At 40.7% G+C, this 17,517-nt stretch overlaps 1 long non-coding RNA gene across 1 annotated transcript; it reads right to left on the bottom strand.

The window, feature by feature from the left end:
* Positions 1-5,982: 5,982 nt before the first annotated feature.
* Positions 5,983-17,301, bottom strand: LOC134358182 (uncharacterized). The gene is made up of 3 exons (XR_010020823.1): positions 17,195-17,301; positions 10,329-10,519; positions 5,983-7,366 (listed from the first exon to the last, which is right to left on the bottom strand). It is a non-coding gene; the product is annotated as an uncharacterized LOC134358182 (long non-coding RNA).
* Positions 17,302-17,517: the final 216 nt, after the last annotated feature.

The raw sequence follows: 17,517 nt of genomic DNA, 5'->3' as shown, positions 1-17,517 counted from the left end.
CTGTGGTAAAGTTCCACAAATACACTCACCTTGAGATTGGAGCTTCAGAGTACTCTCACTGATTCTCAGTTGGTGGCACCTAGAGGCTTCAACTCACCAGATTCTGAGTCCCTTATAGACACTGATTCTCATGATTTCACACCCTAGTAGAATTCACTGGCTACAATTTTTCCCAGTCGTTTTATCCATTACTTTTCCTATGTAAATATAATATCATGTAGTGAGAGGAATCAGCATTGCAATATACTTCAGCATAGTGGATTACAGATCTTGCCTTCTGTAATGCAATTAAATAAAACATTTTTCCTGGGAGACATGATGATATCCAGAATAAATCTAAAGCCAAGACAGATTATGTTTATGATTGTGCTATATCTTAGTATTCTTATAGTCAAACGTAACAAGATGGCATTGTGCCTGAGCTAATTTCTTAATGGTCCTTTTCAATTCTCCCCCACTGGCCTGCTCTTTCCCCTTGAACAGGCAATTTTGATTTCCATTACTGCTATTTATCCAATTGTATTTCAGGCAATATGCTCCAGAGCATAATTCTTTTGCAATCCTTTGCCAATGTCACTTCTGCTTCTTCTGTCAGCGTTTAAAATGGGAATCCTGTGGTTATAGACCCCATCCTCCTCCTCCTCACTATTTGCCCTCCCAGCTGGTTTAGTTCCTTCACAAAGCTGAAGTTGATCAATATTTAATAAATATTGAATGAAGTTGATATTGAAGTGAAGATCTGTTTAATCTGCACTTCCTCCAGGCATCATTCCGTAATTGCAAATGTGTGTACTTAAACTACAATCTTTGTTTTACTTAAGTTCCTGATTCTCTTGTGCTCTTTACCTTTTATTTTAAGTAATGGAAATGAAGCATGTTCACAGAAGTTGAATTCTTCTGTGGAAAGAAGCAAGATGTGGTTGTGTGGAATCCTTGATGGAAGGCTTGTCAAAGGTTCAGGAGATAACATTACCCATCAATTTCCACTATCAAATTTGTAAATTAATATTTGAGCAGCTGATCCACCTCTTGGTTTCCCAGGAAGCACAATGGTACCAGGTCCTATGGCTCCGATTACTTCATATCCATTACCTTCTTACAAACTTTAACCCAGTTTTAATCAGTGGAAGTAAAAAGCTTTGGCACACCCTGATTAGTTAAAAATAAATAAAAAATACCATGTATTGTGCTGATAAATTAAAGGACTACATCATTGAGGTGAAGGTGGTGGTTGTCAAATGCTATCAGTTACTTTTCACATTATACCTGAGTGCAGGATTTTTGCTCTTGAATGTAAAGGGACATACAGCATTTCTTATTATAGTTAATTATATTTTATTAACTTCCTTGCAGGTTAAGCAATCATGAATACAGATTTTACTTTTATAATATTTATAGTAGCATAGAAAATAGGTGCAAGAGTGGCCAGAGGTGAACTTGCTCTACTTTTCAACTAATTGCTGATCATCCACCTCACAATCTTGTTCCCGTCTTCTCCAAATTTTCATTCATCCCTTTTGCACTAAGAACTGTATATACCTTCTTGAATATAAAATATTGAATAACTTTGCCTCCACCTTCTGCTAGAGAATTCTGCAGGGTCACCACACTTTGGGTCAAATATTCCTCCTGATCATAGCTTTAAATGGCATTCGGGATTTTTCCAAATATTAGCTTGAAGTTGAATGTCCATGTTTCAGAAGATATCATCCTTTTGCCTCATCACCACTACAGTGTTTCAGTGGGAAAAATAAAATAGCAATTTTGTGGCCTTTGAAATAATGTAGCACTCTTCATTGCACTTATCTAAGATCTAATTGATCAATATTCCAGAGTAAGAACCTTGAGAGTATTTATCACGCTTATTCCGAAGAAGGACAAAGACCCAGATGAGGCAGGATCTTATAGGCCGATTTTACTGCTAAATTCAGATCAGAAAATTTTGGCTAAAACGCTTGCAAGGAGACTCAGTCAGCAGATAAATAAATTGGTACACTCAGATCAAACAGGGTTTATCCCTAAAAGGAATTATTTCCATAACATCAGGCGCGGCCTTAATATAATGCATTCCCCAAGACATCTTAAGGAAGACCTTATAATATTAAGTTTTCAAGATTCAAAAAACTTTATTGTCATTCTAACCATACAACAGCTCTGTAGGGCAGAATGAGACAGCGTTTCTCAGGGGCAGTGCAACCATAACATAACAAGCGCAACACTAAATAATAAACATAACAATAAATAGTAAAACACAACAGCCGCATGTCAGTTAAAATCAGTTATAAGTGTCCAGTGCAAGTTAAAAGTGTTCAAAGCAGAGTCAGGTAGAGCAGCTATTTAGCAGTCTGACTGCCTGTGGGAGGAAGCTGTTTAGTAGCCTTGTGGTTTTAGTTTTGATGCGCCTGTAATGTCTGCCTGATGGCAGAAGAACAGACAGTTCATGGAGTGGGTGTGAGGGGTCTTTAATGATGTACCGTGTCTTCTGGAGGCATCGACTCTGAAAGAGGTCTTGGACAGAAGGTAGGGAGACCCCAATAACCTTCTCTGCTCCCCTAACCACCCTCTGCAAGGCTTTTTTGTCGACAGCACTGCAGCTGGAGTACCAGGTTGTGATGCAAAAGGTCAGCACACTCTCAACCACGCCTCTATAGAATGTAGTTAAGATGTTAGTGGGGAGTGATGCTTGTTTAAGCTTCCTCAGAAAGTGCAATCTCTGCTGGTCCCATTTCACAATCCCAGTGGCGTTCCTGGACCAGGTGAGATTGTTCGAGATCTGCACCCCAAGGAACTTGATGTTTTCCACTCTCTCCACTGTGGAGCTGCTGATGCTGAGGGGTGTGTGCTCAGGCTGAGACCGTCTGAAATCGACGATCATCTCCTTGGTTTTGGTGACATTAAGCATCAAGTTGTTATCACGGCACCAACTCTCTAGGTGTTTGACCTCCTCCCTGTACATAGTTTCATCATTTTTGCTGATGAGCCCCACCACTGAGGTATCATCAGCAAATTTAATGATCAGGTTCTCCTTGAATCTGGCTGCACAGTCATGTGTTAGCAGTGTAAACAGCAATGGGCTAAGCGCACAGCCTTGTGGGGATCCAGTGCTCGGTGTGATGGAGTCAGAGATGTTCCTGCCAACACGAACTGACTGTGGTCTTTCTGTCAAGAAATCCAGAATCCAGCGACACATGGCAGTGTTAAGGCCAAGCAGTGACAGTTTCTCCACTAGTCTCTGCGGGATGATGGTATTGAACGCTGAACTGAAATCAATGTAGAGGATTCTGGCATAAGTGTCTTTGTTGCCCAAGTGAGAGAGAACTGTGTGCAGTGTGGTGGATATTGCATCCTCCGTAGAGCGACTTGGACAATAAGCAAACTGTAGAGGATCCAGCGATGAGGGGAGGCTGGCTGTGATATGAGGCTTGACAAGCTATTCAAAACATTTCATGCTGAGAAACATTAGATGCTGAGAAAGCATTCGACTAAGTGGAATGGCAATACCTCTACGAGGTTTTGAAAAAATTTGGAATGGGAAGTAAATTTATAACTTGGATTAAGCTACTGTACAGTAACCCTAGTGCTAAAATACTAACTAATCAGACCCTCTCGGAACCATTCATTTTGCACAGGGGCACAAGACAGGGCTGTGCATTAAGTCGCTTATTGCTTGCGTTGGCCCTGGAACCACCGGTGGAGACTATATGTTCTCACCCCGAAATTTATGGGTACAATACAGAATATACTATCAACAAAATTTCCCTTTATGCGGACGATATTTTGTTGTTTGTAACAAAACCATATATTACTATTCCAGTTTCGCTGGAAATAGTCAATTTATTTGGCACTTTCTCGGGGTATAAGATTAATTGGGGGGAAAAGTGAATTATTCCCAGTCCGAGTAGAAGAACAGGAGGGGCTTAAACAATTTCCATTCAAAATAACCCTTGAAAAGTTTACTTACTTGGAATTGCAATAACCAAAAAGTATAGTTCTCTATTTGAAGCAAATTTTATCCCTCTAATTGAAAAGATTAAAAAGAAAATAGAATTTTGGAAGACACTCCCAATTTCTTTAGTGGGTAGAGTAAATGCAATCAGGGTGATGTTTCTTCCCCAACTGCTCAATTTATTTCAGAACCTGCCCCTCTATCTTACCAAAACCTTTTTTAAAGGATTAGATTCAATAATTCTACCTTTTATATGGAATTATAAAGCCAATTGAATTAGGAAAGAACATCTCTGCAAGACTAGTGGGAGGCTGGCACTACCCAACTTTATTTTTGATTACTGGGCTGCTAACGTTAGCCATATAGCATACTGGATAGATGATACAGTTGTACTTCCCGGATGGTTGGAGATGGAGCATGAGGATTGCCTACCATATTCCATAGGGACCATCATTATGTCCCCTGTTTGGTTAAATAAAGCCTGTTATAGAGGCAATCCCATTATCCATAGCACCATACAGATGTGGAGACAAATGGGGAAGCATTTGAAACTCAGAACATTATCTTTTCTAGTACCTATATCAGCGAACCCCTCTTTTATCCCCTCATGTATAGATGGGGCCTTTGATGCATGGCGAGAATTAGGGATATGCAGCATTGGAGACTTATACATACAAGGGATTTTTGCATCATTTCGGCAGCTCCTGGACAAATTCGGATTGCAAAAGAGTCATTTTTCCAGGTATCTCCAGCTAAGACACTATATAAGATCACATCTTTCTGGTTTTGAGATGGCAGAACCTGATAAATTAGATAATCAATTAAGATCATGTTTAGGGACAGAACACATCATCGCCTATCTGCATGATGCCATGCAAAACAAGTGTCATACAACAATGGATAATATTAAAAAAGAGTGGGAAAAGGAGTTGGGTACAGAGATAGAGGAGGTTATGTGGAATGAGGCTTTGGAGTATGTTAACTTCTGTTCCATCAATGCCAGGCATTGTTTAATACAATTTAAAATTCTACATAGACTACATTACTCAAAAGTAAGGATTCATAAAATATTCCTAGAGGTGTCCCCAATGTGTGAGAAATGCAAGTTCTCACAGGCAAATTTGTTACATAGTTATGCTGTATGTCCCAGGATATAAGAGTATTGGAAGCAAATATTTGAGGTCCTATCGAAGATACTAAAGGTTCAGATAATACCAGACCCCATTTTAATAATTTTTGGAACTTCTGCGAGGTCAAATAAATTCCAGGCTACCCAGCAACAACTCCTGACCTATGGTATACTTAATGGAAAGAAACTCGTACTGATGTTCTGGAAAAAGGAGGAAACTCCATCACTCAGACAATGGCTGGCTGAATTAATGGATACTCTGCATCTAGAGAGGATAAGATATGTTATCAAGGACAGACTCAAGGAATTTGAAAGAAATCTGGCAACCATTACTTTTGTGTTTAGAAGAGACCAACAGCTGAACTAAGTGTGCGGGGTAGTAGGACCTAAACAGCACATACGGGAGGGGTGAAGGGAGGGTAGGGCTGGGAAGGGAAAAGGAGACGGGGTGGTAGGGTTTCCTTTGCTTTTTGCTTGTTTACTCTACATACATTCATTTGACTTTCATTGTGTTGTTATATGAAAGAAAAGGAAAAAAGAAGCGTTGTACTTTAGGTCATTGTCGGTTGTGGTTAAGCTGATGTTGCTTCACAATAAAAATATTTGAAAACAAGAACCTTGAAAGTATTTGAGTCTCAAGAAACATGACTGAGGACATTGTTTGGCTACTTTTGAGATTTGAATATTTTATTCTCTTATTTGAGAACTTTCCATATTTCAATAATCATTTCAAAGATCCAACAGGAACATAGATAACAAAATGTTCACCTCCTGTGTTGCGAATGTCTTTCAAGAAAAACAATTTCTATAATGCTGTATAACATAGCAAAGTTTATTAAATTTATTAAGATATATTGAATGGAAAAATATATCTACAAAAGCACAAATTCAGTGCAAACTGAGGAGAAAAGGTGCAGCCGTAGAAGATTACTAAATTGAAAAATGTGTGTTTTCACTCTTGCATGCATGCATTGTTATATCAGAATTTATCTTCCGTTAGCTAAAATCCAAAGTCCTAATTTGTTTCATCAATGATTGCAGCAACATTCAATTACCTGATGTTACTTGGCAATGTACATGTTTACAATTATTAACTAGATTTGTCATTAAAAGTTCATGGCTGCTCATTGCTACCTTGAGAGCAGATATTAAACAATAAATGCTAAAGCAATGAGTACAATTTTACAAAACAAAACCCTTGGAATTCTGAGATAAAAATACAATACTGAAGTACTCAGTATGTCAAGTAGCCATCAATACTGAGAGGAACACAGTTAATATCCCAAATTCTGATGCAGAATTTCGAACTGAAACATTAACAACAACATGCTGCCCCATAAATGTTGCACAATCAGCTTTCTTCCAGCAGATATTTGCTCCAGATTCCAACCTTTGCAGTGTCATATTTCTCTTAATATCCCAGGTCAATAACTTTTCATCAGAACCATGACATCTGGCATTGCCTGTCTGATGAAAAGTCAATGTTCTGCTTCTCTCTCCACAGATGCTGCCTGAGCTACTGGGTACTTCCAGCAGTTTCTGGTTCCATTACACACTGCATTTCCAAGCCAAATTATAATGCTTGTGATATTGGTAGTTTTGCTGTCTATAATACTGAATGGCACCATGGTGAATGAAATCAACATTTTGATATTTGCACAAGTCCTACACAGTTGCTTATAAAATTATTGGTCTCAGAAGATTTGATGTAGTCGCTGTAACGTTGGAGGTTAGTTGGGGAAAAAAATTGCACACACTGATTTTAGGTTAATGACCTGTGAAACATTTAGGTTATGTGTGGTAGCCTGTTTTAATGTCTGTTGAGTGAAGAAATAGTGAAGGGAGTGGGGGTGGTTGTAGGGTGTATTTACATTTGCATGTTATTCTTTGGTCAGATTTAGAGTCTACCTTATTCAGGTTGTAACTCTGGATACTGGATACTAAAGTGTAATTTTCAATAGTGTCTCCATGCTACGCTATCCATCAACAATAGGGGGAAAATCACATTTTGGCAGATGGGGTTGATGCAATTGGCAACGATTATGTGATCATTGAACCATAAATTTATTTTCACTTGGCAATAGAGTTTCTGTGAGTGAAGAGAGTTAAAATACACCATATATCAGTAAACAAAATTAACATCTCATTTCCACTTGTCAATTCTTAAAAGCTGTATGAATGACATAAATAAGAATATTGTCATTATATAGAATGGTGCAACTTGATTTTGCCAGAATGCCCAGAAGGTATAATCAATATTTTGCTCAATCATGCACATCCGTCCAGGAACCCTGCAAAATACAGAATGCAGATCATTGTGAGAGAAGTATAAATAGAAGGATAATAGATGGCAGAAGAACATTTAACTATAACTATAACATGAAAATTCCCTGAAATGATAACAATAACCATCTCCATTGGTAATAATACAAGTGTTGTCCCAAATTTTGCTTGAAGTCCATACCCTAAATGTGTTTATCACTTGAATTTTTAAACTGTGTTATTATTTAAAGTAAAATTAAATAACATTAAATAACAATTCAGGGTGATTGGTGGAGCTTCATTAAGCAGATCTCCCATGGCCCTCCAACTGAACACCTGGAGACACCAGGCATTTTTGTAGAAGTGTAGGTAAATAGAATACCTTAAAAATCCAAGCTGGAACAAGTGTAGGTGTTCAGTTAGAGAATGAAATACATACAGGTGGCCAACAGAGAGGAGTTGACCGTGGGTAGATTGATGTAACACAGTACAATCTAGAGTACTGAAACACTGAGTACTGAGAAAGGCTTCAAAATACTAAGATTCAGAGCAACAGCTAAGATGGAGTCAGAGTCTAGCTATAAATACCAAGAGTAAAAGATATAAAGTACAGAGGAAGCTGGGGGCAAAAGAATGTCTTATTAGCTACAAACAAACAGTTTCCTGCTATGATTCTGAAAACCTGTTAAACAGCCTTATGTGTGGCACCTTGCAAAAGGAGTCCTGAAAATTCAAAGAAACAACATCCATTGACTCTCCTCCATCTAACCTGCCCATTATTTTCTCAAAAAATTCCAACAGATTTGTCAAGCAAGATTTTCCCTTTTGCAAACCGTGCTGACTTTGGCCCATGTTGTCATGTGCCTCCAAGTACCCTTCATCAGGAATCCAAAGCCCCATCCACCACTGCCATTCTCTTTACTCCCCTCACCCATCAGGCAGAAGACACAAAAGCCTGACAGCACATGTACCAGGCTCAAGGGCAGCTTTTATCCCACTGTTATCAGACACTGACCTTGTTACGATCTTACACTTTAACCTTTATCTGCACTGCACGTTTTTGATGGCTGTTGCACTTTACTCTGTAATGTTATTGTTTTCCTTTATTCTAGCTCAATACACTGTGTAATGATTGGTCTGCATAAACCTAAACTATTTTTGATTGAAGAACGCCTTAGGTTTCATAAATGGAATCAAATGGAAGGCAAGTCCATTTCTGTTTCTGTGCCTGAATTGAAGAAATTGAGCATTGCCAGTTCAGTGATGGGCTTAATGGTGCATTGAGAGATGATTTAATTTTTGAAATCTTACAAGAAAGCATTCAAAAATGGCTCCTAATTGAAGCACAACTCACATTTAAGAGAGAAGTTGAAATTGCTGTATCAATGGAAACAGTAGTCAGAGACACAATTGAGTTGTAGTCAGGAATGAAAGTGAATGTGAACAAAATTGCTATGACCAGCCAGAAGTCTGTCTGGTTGAAGAGATTATACTACCATTGTGGCAGGGCTCTCATACACAGACAAAAAGGACTGAATTGCACAGGGAGGAAAAAAAGATAAAAAGTCAAGTTGCAGTTTCAAAAAGAGCACTAATCAGCATGCTACTAATAAAATAATCTGATAATGATGAGAGTAAAACGGGACTGAGTAGCCTTGAGATTTGAAATGCAAAAACTAACAAGAGACAAGCAATATGGCTTTCACCAGAAGTGAACATTAAATTAATTAAAGTGGAATTGGACACTGGCTTGACTGTTTCAGTCATTCCACAAAATGAGTTTAAATGGCATTTCAAAGATACCAAACTGAAGCCTGCAGATATCCAATTAAGAACTTATACTGCAGAAATGACTTTCTCCATAAAATAATGACATTCATAATAGTGAAATACTACAACCAACAAGCCACATTGGGCTTGTATGTGGTAAAAACAGGAGGGCCAGCATTGTGGGGACATGATTGGCTGAAACAAGTACAACTTGATTGGAGATCCATCCACCATTTACATCCCCTGTAACAGAGTTAACAAAGTTAATTAGGGAAGCTATTATATGATGCTACAGTAGTGTTTGAGGATGGTATTAGAAGACTCAAAGATATCAAGGGTAAAATAGTGTTAAACAAAAATGTCACACCCAAGTTTTATAATACTGTTCAGTTTCTTATACCATCCATGATAAAGTAGCCAGAGAGCTGGATTGCACAGAGGCTGAAGAAATGTTCTCCAAATTTGAGTGGAGCCCATGGGCAACACCAGTGGTCTCAGTAGCCAAGATGAACGGGTCTGTCAGGATCTGTGGTGATTTTAAGGTCACCATCAACTGATAACTGAAAGTAGATCAGTACCCTCTGCCCAGAACAGAGGATATATCTTTACAGATCTTTCTGGAGGAAAACACTTCAGCTAAGTGGGCTTAGCTGAGGCCTACATACAGATGGAGATGGAAGACAATTTCAAAGTGTTTCTTATCACAAACACTCACAAAGGGCTTTATTGCTAGAAGAAGCTTATTTTTGGAGTAACATCTGCACCTGTACTACTCTGGCAGAAAGCTACAGACTAGGTGCTGCAAGGCTGCCCTGGCACTCAGTGTAACCTGGATGACATCATTGTTAACAGTAAGGTTCACAAGGAACATCTCCAAAATCTCAAGATAGTGTTAGAAGGGATACAGTGCTACAAGGTTAGAAGATTATGGGCATGACACAGTAAGTGTAAATTCTTTAAACTAAACATCCCTTACTGTGGTCACAAGTGTGCTGAGAAAATTAAAGCAGTGGTGAATTCCCCAAGACCAAAGAGCATGTCACAGTTGTGGTCCTTTTTGGGATTTGTCAATCACTATAACAAGTTCCTACCAAAGCTGGCTACTGTATGCCACCCGTGGAAATCATTACTACAGATTAGGAAGAAATGACAATGGACAAAGCAGTGTGAGGTGGCTTTCCAAAAGAAAAAGGGAATGGTGATGTCTGACACTGTACTCACACATTATGATCCACATCATCCAGCGAAGCTTCCCTGTGATGTCTCACCTTATGGTATTGGTACAGTCATGTCACATGTTATGAGTGATGGAAGTGAATGCCCCACAGGCTTTGTGTCACGTTTGTTTGCTGCTGTAGATTGACAGAGAGGCCTTGAGTCTGGTTTGGAGTGTAAAGAGTTTCAACCAGTACCTGTATGGGAGAGAGTTTACCCTCATTACTGATCATCAACCCCTGGTGTCCATTTTCAATCCACAGAAGGTTTTCCACTAACAGCAGCAGCACAAGTACAGAGATGGGCTCTTTTTCTTGGAGGACACAATTAGAAGATTGGTTTCAAGAGGATGACTAATCAAGGGAATGCTGATTGTTGTTCCATTTACTCTTGGAAAAGGAAAGACCTGAAAAGTTTTACAAAAGAGGACACTCCTCTTGACGGATTCTTCCTAATGCATATTGAAAGACTCCCTATTATGGCAGAGATGATCCAAAAGAAATCAGAAAAGACCCCACACTGTCTCAGGTCTACATGGACTCCCAAAATATGCAGCAGAAGCTCCAGTTCCCCCTTTTTTACCAAAGCCTGAATGAGCTTACCTTTGATGGAGGTTACCATATATAGGGATTGGGAGTTGTTGCACCATCCAAGCTGAGAACTAAAGTTTTGGAGGAGCTACATGCTGGTCATATTGTCATGTTTAATGTGAAAGCATTGGCTTGAAGCTTTGTCAGGTAGCCTGGGATAGATCAGCAGTTCGAGCAGCTTGCCAAACACTGTTCAGGATGCCAACGTGTACAGAAGATGCCAAGAGCAGTGCCTCTTCCTCCCTTGGAATGGCCTGCATTGCTTTGGCACAGAATTCATGTGGATTTTGCTGGACCATTCGTGGGCACAAACTTCTTGGTGGTACTGGATGCAGCCACGAAGTGGTCAGACATGTTCATAGTAGCCTCTGCTACAGCTTCACACACTGTTGATGTGTTGAGAAGCATCTTCTCAAGGACTAGTGTTCCAGAACACTTACTCAGTGACAGTGGACCACAGTTTATTGTGGGACATTTTCAGTCGTTCCTGAAAATGAATGGAATAAGATGTATCACATCTACACATACCACCCAGCTGCAAATGGGTTGGTGGAAAGGTTTACCGAGAGTCTAAAGAATGCACTGTGAGCAACGTTAGCTGAACACTCTACACTGACACTGATTCTGAAGCTCACCAACTTCCTTCTTGCATGTCACAACGCAGCACACTCCACAACCAACAAATCACTGGCCATGCTGCTGCTGAGTTATCCCTTGCATTCATGCTTGGATTTGCTCAAACCCAATCTCAGAATGAGTATGCAGGACAAACAGCTGAGACAAATTGAGGGCCCCTCAAACAAGAAAGTTCGATGTTTTACTCTTAGACAAGCAGTCCTGGTGAGGGACTACAGAGGTGAGCAAGAGTGGGTACTTGGAAAGATTAAGGACAGAACTGGACCAGTCTCCTACACGATGGAGATTGTGTCAGATGCCATCTGGAAACACCACATTGATCAGCAGAGGAGAGCAGAGTCAATTGTTGGAGAAGGAAGGTGTCCGAGCTGTCAGAACCACTTCCTGCAGTCCCAGAGTCAACTCCTACAACCACCACAGAAGATGCCCCATAACCTGAGATTGTTTCACAGCCACAAGCCTCACTAGCCAAACATGGTGATTCCCTTGTCAGGGACGACGTTATCCCACAAGAGTCAGACATCCTCAAATCTTTAGGTCTGAATGGGACAGTTTAGAATTTACTATGCTGTGAATGTCTATATAGTAGATGCAATATACAATACACTGTATATATCCAGATCTTTATCTATTTATATAATTTGAGATGCATTCTGTATTGAGTTGGAGTTTATAGCTAGGCAGGGAAAGGTGTATGTTTAATATATTTCTGTAATATTTGAGTACTATTGTAAATATATTGTTTAAGCATTCTTTGTTCATTATTACACCATGCCTCATTATGCCACCATGTCACCAAAAGTAAAACTGGAAGTAGACATGTTATTCTCGGTTCCTTGTTTTTCTCTCAATTGGTTTTATGTTTTGGAGTCATAAAACATAACAGTTTCCTCTTGGAACAGAGATGAGGAAAATTTTCTTTAGCCAGGCAGTGGAATTCATTGCCACAGGTATACAAGATATTAAGAGGAATATTAAGTGGACAGCCAGCACCTCTTCCCCAGGGCACCACTGCTCAGTACAAGAGGACATGGCTTTAAGGTAAGGGGTGGGATGTTCAAGGGGGATATTAGAGGAAGATTTTTTACTCAGAGAGTGGTTGGTGCGTGGAATGCACTGCCTGAGTCAGTGGTGGAGGCAGATACACTAGTGAAATTTAAGAGACTACTGGACAGGTATGTGGAGGAATTTAAGGTGGGGGGTTATATGGGAAGCAGGGTTTAAGGGTTGGCACAACATTGTGGGCCAAAGGGCCTGTACTGTGCTGTACTGTTCTATGTTCTATCTTCTAAGCTGTGCAGGCCAAATCAATAGGTATATCTAAGGTGGAGGTTGAAAGGTTTTTGATTAATCAGGGCATCAAAGGTCACAGGGAAAAGGCAGGAGAATGGGGTTGAGAGGGATAATAAATCAGTCATGATGAAATGCTGCTGGGCATCAGACCTGATGGGCCAAATGGCCTAACTCTGCTCCTATGACTTACGGTCTTATGATCTTAAATTTACTGGATTGTTGTAAAAGCCCTTGTGTCCAAGTGGGAGAGAAACCTACCATCCCACCTTGTGTGATCTATAGCTGCTGACCCCTTTCTACCATCTGAAATGTGCTGGCAAGACCCTCAGTTCTACCATAGCCACAAGTATAAAACTAATTCCAGTGCAGATCAGTGAGTCACCTTCCCTGCCAGCCTTCGCAGCCAAACCAGAGCCAGCCTCAGAGAACCCTGGTGAAGGAAAGGGGCTGGGTGGCAAGTGATCCCATGTGCAAGGCAGTGCCCGCGTACAGATATGAGATCTGCCCTGGCCACACAGCTGCTCCAGCTGCTGGGTTGAATTCCCTGGACAGTCTGCATTTAACTCTTAGCAATTTCCTGCCCTCTTGAAATCTCTCTTCAACTTTCTCTTCCAGTACTTGTGATGGTTTGTGATATGAACAGGCAGATTTCTAAAAGTGTACATCGGTGTTGATGGGCACTGAGGGCAATGTCCAATGATTTCAGGAGTAGAATGAGAGCAAATCAGGGAAAAGGATGAATTTCTGAGAAATTTGACAATAAATTACTTTCCTGAAAAAGTACAGAGGCTGTGAGGGAGTTTTAAAAGGAATGTTTCCTGGTTAAAGGAATTGGCCACCCAAGCAACACACATCAAAGTTGCTGGTGAACACAGCAGGCCAGGCAGCATCTCTAGGAAGAGGTACAGTCGACATTTCAGGCTGAGACCCTTCGTCAGGACTAACTGAAGGAAGAGCCAGTAAGAGATTTGAAAGTGGGAGGGGGAGGGGGAGATCCAAAATGATAGGAGAAGACAGGAGGGGGAGGGATGGAGCCAAGAGCTGGACAGGTGATTGGCAAAAGGGGATACGAGAGGATCATGGGACAGGAGGTCCGGGGAGAAAGACAAGGGGGGGGGGACCCAGAGGATTGGCAAGGGGTATAGTCAGAGGGACAGAGGGAGAAAAAGGAGAGTGAGAGAAAGAATGTGTGTATAAAAATAAATAACAGATGGGGTACGAGGGGGAGGTGGGGCATTAGTGGAAGTTAGAGAAGTCAATGTTCATGCCATCAGGTTGGAGGCTACCTGGATGGAATATGTGTTGTTCCTCCAACCTGAGTGTGGCTTCATCTTTACAGTAGAGGAGGCCGTGGATAGACATGTCAGAATGGGAATGGGATGTGGAATTAAAATGTGTGGCCACTGGGAGATCCTGCTTTCTCTGGTGGACAGAGCGTAGGTGTTCAGTGAAACGATATCCCAGTCTGCGTCGGGTCTCGCCAATGTATAGATGGCCACATCGGGAGCACCGGACACAGTGTATCACCCCAGCCTGCTTTTCACTCAGGGACAATGTCAAAAACATGTATCATTTGCTTGGTCCTCAATTTTAACTGGTGAGGTATCTAGGTCTCCTCAAGCCTAATAAAAATCTAGAAAACTGAAACTGCAAACAGTTCCGTCATGGATGAACTTGCATACATGAGGCTTGTTTTCACGTTGGAAAAGCTGAAGTTGCTCCTTGTTTTGGTTTAGTGGTTCACTTGGTGTAGGGGCTCTGATAACGTAGTGAAGCGGTTTAGCACGAAGCCATTACAGCGCAGAGTATCGGAGTTCAGAGTTCAATTCTGGCACGGTCTGTACATCCCGTGAGCACGTGGGTTTCCTCTCGGCGCTCCGGTTTCCTTCCACAGTCCAAAGGCATACCCCTTAGTAGGTTAATTGGTCATTGTAAATTGTCCTGTGATTAGGCTAAGGTTAAATAGGTGGGTTAGTGGGTGGTCAGGCTCATTGGGCTGGAAGGGTCTGTCCCGTGCTGTATCTCAAATAAAATAAAATAATTAACAGAGATGTCAAGTTTCAGTACTTTGGATAACCAATTCTTCAACTGTCACCACTGCCCTCGCTTTCTTAGAAATTTAGTCCCTCAGGCTCATTCTCTGAATACCCACCTTCCACAATAGAAACATAGAAACAAAGAAAACATACAGCACAATACAGGCCCTTCGGCCCACAAAGCTGTGCCGAACATGTCCCTGCCTTAGAACCACCTAGGCTTTACCCATAGCCCTCTATTTTTCTAAGCTCCATGTAGCCATCCAGGAGTCTCTTAAAAGACCCTATCGTTTCTGCCTCCATCACCACCACCAGCAGCCCATTCCACGCACTCACCACTCTGTGTGAAAACTTACCCCTGACATCCCCCCTGTACTTACTTCACTAATCCACAAATAACCGGTAAACCCTGGACACAACCCAAAGAAACCAAAGAGTTACATTGAACATACATGTAACTAGACAGGTCAATATCATAATGAATTTGTTCCATATTCAGTGTTTTATGAATAAATTAAAACCAGCCAGGTATAGACTAGGAGCAGACTGGATCTGTTGGTCAATATGTACCTAACATTGACTCTCCTTTAATATATAAATTTTGACAAAACCAGCCTCGTACATACTCAGCAGAAATAACTGATTGAAAGGAAAAACTGTAAGGGATAACTGAGTCTGTGAGTCCACAGGAGGCTGGAGGACTGGAGACAGCCTGTCCTGGGGTTGTGTGTGTGCGTGGGTAGGATGAACAGGGCTTGTTTTGCTGTTGTTGTTTTGTTGTTGCTTGTCTTGTTCTGTGAACATGGTGGCCATGTTACATTAGCGCCGGGATGTGTGGTGAAACTTGTGGGCTGCCCCAACACAACTTTAGTTGGTTGTTAACTCAAATGTCACATTTCACCATATGTTTTGATATACATGTGATAAATTAATGAATGCGCAGAAATATCCTGAACTAACTGGTGATGATCACTAGTTCATCATTCAAAATCTGAAACGTTAAAAAGGGGTAATGAGGGACGTGGGGAAACATTGTTGGGCTAGTCTGGGAGGTAAATAAGCTCTGAAAGGTTGCTTGATCCTGGAGTATACAAATAATAATGCTACTAGAGGAGTAGTAAAGCCAGATCAGGCTTAATATATTAAATAGCACCCAGCTTTAAGTGTCTCTTTCTCACTGAGATCTTGAAAGTAGTTGACAGTTTCTTCACCTGGGCCCTGATATACGATTTCTCCTTGCTCATTAAGGTTATACATTATAATCAAATGTTTTGCAGATGGAATGACAAGACTGGTGGATTGAAAATACAATGCTGCTCCTATTCCTGGACAATGTAAAATCACAAAATCAAGTCTAAAATAAGAACTGAAAATGCTGTAAGTACTCAGCTGGTCAGGCAATGTCTGCACAGAGAAAGAAAGAGAGAGAGAGAGAGAGAGAGAGAGAGAGAGAGAGAGAGAGAGAGAGAGAGAGAGAGAGAGTGTGTGTGTGTGTGTGTGTGTGTGTGTGTGTGTGTGTGTGTGTGTGTGTGTGTGTTTCAGGTCAAAAACTTTGAATGCATGTGGATGCATTCTTTAAATGATTAAAATAAGGCTGTGGGTAAATTCCCATCATTAGGAGGTAGGTTAAGACTGATCAGATGATAAGGGAACATGAGCAGTGGCCATTGAGGAGGAGATTTAAAGAACTGGAGTGAGAAGGGAGCATACTGTAAGTATGATAATGGGGAACGATGTCTACAAGGGTATAATGAGTGACATGGGCTTGTTCAACCTGCTCTCTTACTTAGTTATTTCTATTTAGAGTTACAACATAGTTATTTCACAGTTATTAATCATGTTGTATCTTTAAAAATAAATAAATAAGACAGTGGATACCAGAAGTTAAAGAATTCAATGTTCATCCCGGCAGGCTGAGAAGTGCCTAGATACTAGATAAGATGTTGTTCTTCTTGTACAGGTTGGGCCTCACTGTGGCAGCAGAAGAGGCTGTGGATAGACAGACCAGGATTGCTATCCATTAGCAGAAACCTGTTGTGGATTTTGATTTACTGAATTAAAGGTTAATTCTTGTAAAGGCAGGAGAGTGGATGGGAGCTGGTGATCTTACCAAACAGTTAACAAATGCAAGGAGCTGTAGGCCTGCTCCTACTTCTTATATTCTTACAACCACCCACTGGCATCAGTTCTTGACCATTATCAGAATGGAGGGGAGGGAACGTCGACTCAGACCATGAGAGGCCTGTGTGTCGGGCATTTTCATGCCTTACAAGGCGCAGATTGGAAATCTGTGTGGGGTGCCTCACATCATTCCTACCTTCTCTCCAAATGAAAATTAACTTGTTTTTCTCCCTTTTACATTGACCGTTTCTCCTTCCACAAGTACTGCCTGACCTGCTGAATGATTCCAACATTCAAATTTCCGGTGACTGCGGTGTTTGATTGTCAAACACACTTCCCGGTTCTCATATCTGAAACCATATTATGGGTGAACAACTCTAAATGCTATAAATATCAATCCACAACCTTTGGACCAATTTAGAATCACAACAATTTACGCAGCTCAAGTCACTTAGAGGCTAATATCCAATGTTCTATCTATCATCAGATTTTTATCTTAATCAGGAGATTAAATATTCA

Source organism: Mobula hypostoma, chromosome 18, assembly GCF_963921235.1.
Source record: "Mobula hypostoma chromosome 18, sMobHyp1.1, whole genome shotgun sequence".
NCBI classification, from domain to species: domain Eukaryota; kingdom Metazoa; phylum Chordata; class Chondrichthyes; order Myliobatiformes; family Myliobatidae; genus Mobula; species Mobula hypostoma.
This window is presented reverse-complemented; position numbering and strand designations above follow the sequence as displayed.